Below are 3,899 nucleotides of genomic sequence, written 5' to 3'. Positions count from 1 at the left end.
TATGCTAGAGAGAGAATAGATTAAAGGTAAATTGAGATATGTGTTTCATTATCTACCTTATTGATGGGGCCAAGTTGGGCTATATACAACTATATTCAGATCTTACCTGACTTATTGTTTTGGGAATCACTCTTGGTGGTAATTTGGGGGTATATGAATGCCTGGAATCAAATTGGGGTCAGCTCAGTGCAAAGCAAGTGCCTTTACTGCCTGTACGATCTGGAAAGTGCTAAGAATTGTTTTTAATTTAAGTTGTTAATTCATTTATATTTTTAGCTTTGGAGCAATATTCTTAGTACTCAAGGCTTACTCCTCGATCACTGTTCTGGAGTCACTGTGGGATTTATGTTCAATAGATAGCAGAAGCTCCATGTGACCTTTCTTTACTTTTCCTTTTACTGTTTATCTTTTCTGATCATAGGTATGTACTAATCAAAGTTAGTTCAAATAGTTGGATCTGATGTTATTCTGTTTGTGTGTCTGCATTTCTTTATTGTATATGGTGTGTATTTTCCATAACATATTATACTCAAATATGTGAAAATAGATCAGTTACATCCGAAGCTTTCCTTATTGATTTAACTAAAACCTTATTAACAAATCTGTGTTCTTAGAGAGAATTTCCATTGAATGCAAGTTGAGTATGTGAGTTGCAAAATCAGACTAAGGAAAAAACATGCATTCAGACTCTATTTAATTAGCTAGATCCTTATCAAGTATTAATTTAAAAAAATCTATTTACTTTTATCATCTAAATCTAAAGCTATAGTTCATAACATTTTTCATGTTGATAAGCCCTTGTATATTGAAGTTCTCAAATTTGTTGTAATTCAACTCAACATTGAACATCTTATATATTTGTTTGTTTGTTTGTTTGTTTGTTTGTGGGTCATACCCAGCAGCATTCAGGAGTTACTCCTGACTCTGCACTCAGAAATTGCCCCAGGCAACCTCAGGAGATCATATGGGATGCCGAGAATCGAACCACCATTCATCCTGGGTTGGTCTAATGTAAGAAAATGTCCTACCGCTGTGCTATTTATCCAGCCCCTGCATTGAAAATTTTAACCACATAATTAGTATACTGTTTAGATATACTGCTTAGATAATAGATTATCAAAGCCAGATAGAAATTTATCGATATAGTTATATCTGAGTGTTCTCTAAATGAATATTTTAAATCAAGTTATTTTTGTATAACACAAATCAGATGCTTATAAAAATTACAATATTTTTATCTTACATATATTTGGAAATTGCCTTCTATGTGACAAAGTTGCATTTTATGATGAAAGGTAATCTTCTAGGTAAAAAGCTCATTTTGACAATAGAAAGGTACATAAAATAAATATCCAAGAGGTAAAATATTAATATTGTTACATTCATAGATGTTTTTATACTAGAGGTTTAAAATACATTTTAAGAAATACATGATTATTTATTCTACTGTAAGATTTAGGATCTCAGTTTCAAATTATAAGGAAGATAGAAATTAACATGCACATTTTTGTTTTGTTTTGTTTTGGGGCCACACCCAGTGAAGCTCAGTGGTTACTCCTGGCTGTACTCTCAGAAATTGCTCCTGGCATGGGGACAATATAGGACTCCGGGGATTGAACCGAGGTCAGTCCTGGGTCAGCTATGTGCAAGGCAAACACCTTACCCTTGTGCTATCTTCCGGCTCCTGATGTGCACATATTTTAAAGGTATTAAAAATGAAATATGGAGTTTAAAAAAGCATATGATATACTGGATATATAGAATGATGTGTCTGTTACAGGATGTAGGATTACAAAATAATGAGATGGATATAACAAAAATTCTAAAAAATCATGTGTCTATTGAAGAAACACACATTTTATTTGAGAAACCTTTTGAGAGTCCATGAACAAGAGGATGATGACACAACCTTAATGGAAGTGGAGGAGCATGCCCTAATGATCACGTGCATTACTCACTGCAATGTTGAGACCCTAAAGCAATCTCTGAGTGCTTAGGTGAGAAATGTCAAGAAACGAAACTAGAAAAGTAGCTGTGGAATTGAAGAGATATTTTTCTCTTTATAAATGAAGTCACAAAATGATCTGTACATCATAATGCTATCCAAACCCCTTTCCCTGTTAAGTAGAGAAACAAGAAGAGAAATGCCTTTTCTTCTGCTCTTTCTTGCAGTCAATAGAAAATATTATATAAATTACCCTTCATTATCAAGTATGTGCATATGAAGAGCATAATGAACCCAAATTATGGCAGTGGGAAAATATTTTGTTTTCCTATTGATCCTGCTGTCTAAAATTTATCAGCTATACAATATTAAAGGAAATAAAACATGTCACCTCTACCCTGGGGAGATTATTCTCAGTGTGATTTAGAGTGACTAATCTTAAATGGAAATGTCTCCAAAAATAAGCATTGTGAGGATCTACTGATACAAAATCCTTCTGAATATACCTCCTGCTTTCTGTGTGTGACATTCTATTGTCTTAGTTGCTGCTATGGTCTAAATGTGCCATACCAAAATGTTAGTATCTACTAATATCCAACTGAATGGCAATTTAGGGTGAGAACTTGAAAGTTGTATAGATTCTGAGAACAGAATCTTCATGAATGTGATTAAGTCATGAACGTGGTTTTGTTATGTGTAGTTACACTGATCAGTTCATTCATGCTAGGTTATTACATAGATCCAAGTCCAAAAAAATGCAGGAATAATGCTAAAGTAGGACTTAGAGTTTTAATCTTCCCAGATTATTTTCCTTCATAAAATATACCAATATAAATGTATTTATCAAGTTTCAGAACAAACTTTTTATCCCCAGATTTGTTGATATCTCCATTCATGTTTCGAAAAAGAAAAAAATAAACAAACCCCCCAAATATATACTTACCTGGCAGGGGATATTCCATAATCACAGAGGTGGTTTCCCCAGGGTGAGGCCCACCCATTGCACTTCGTTGTGCTGACCCCTGTGATTTTCCCAATGTGAGAAACTCAACTGCATTATTTGTGTTTGTGGGGGACAGCGTTTGAGCTCTAAAAAATAATGGAGAAAAAAAAGAAAAAAACAATTATTTTCCTTAAAAAAGAATTTTATTTTTAAAGTAGCACTCCACTAATTTTCTAATGTATATAACTAATATAAAATAGAATTGTCAATAAGTAAAGATTCTTTGAGAAATAAAAAAAAGCTATTATGAATAAAAATTATAGAATCTAACATTTGGGTTTCTATTTTTTGTTTGTTTGTTTTCGTTTTGTTTTGTTTTGGCCATACCCAACTATGCTTAGGGCTTAATTCTTGATCTGTCCTCATTGGTAGAGGGACCACACTGGAGATGAAGTCTATTGGCTGCATATAAGGCAAGTAACCTACCTGATATCCAATATCTCTAGTTCTTAAAATCATTTTTGGAAAGCAATTATTTATTGATTTGTTTTAAAAACTCTAATTTACAAATTATTGATAGTTGAGTTTTAGGCATATACTATTTCAACTCCCATCACCAGCATTCCTATATGTCATTACCCCCCCCCCACACACACACACAAACACATCCTCTCTTTGCCACCTTCAAGGCACATTATCAAGTGTGATGGTTTCAGCTTTATTTCATATTTTAAGTATTGAGTCTATGCTTTGACTTATATCACTCTTCCGCATCACTAATATAACTAAAGCCCTAACCCCATTCTTTCATTAATTCCCATTCTGATCTTCTTCCTTTCCCCCTTGACACCTTCCCTTCTCTGTCTTCCTCCCTAAGCTCTGTGGTTAAGGATGATGTAGGAATCTTTCCTTTTACTATGCTACTTTTCCTCATCCAGTTATTCTTTATACCACAGATTAGTGAGATCAACCTGCCTGTCTTTCTTTTTCTGTCTTAACTCTACACGATAT

At 33.6% G+C, this 3,899-nt stretch overlaps 1 non-coding gene across 1 annotated transcript; it reads left to right on the top strand.

Moving 5' to 3' along the window:
* The first annotated feature begins 2,880 nt into the window (after positions 1-2,880).
* On the top strand, positions 2,881-3,038 carry LOC125995158 (U1 spliceosomal RNA). Its single transcript, XR_007490747.1, has one exon. It is a non-coding gene; the product is annotated as a U1 spliceosomal RNA (small nuclear RNA).
* Positions 3,039-3,899: the final 861 nt, after the last annotated feature.

The sequence above is a fragment of the Suncus etruscus genome, chromosome 17 (genome assembly GCF_024139225.1).
Source record: "Suncus etruscus isolate mSunEtr1 chromosome 17, mSunEtr1.pri.cur, whole genome shotgun sequence".
Taxonomy (NCBI): domain Eukaryota; kingdom Metazoa; phylum Chordata; class Mammalia; order Eulipotyphla; family Soricidae; genus Suncus; species Suncus etruscus.
This window is presented reverse-complemented; position numbering and strand designations above follow the sequence as displayed.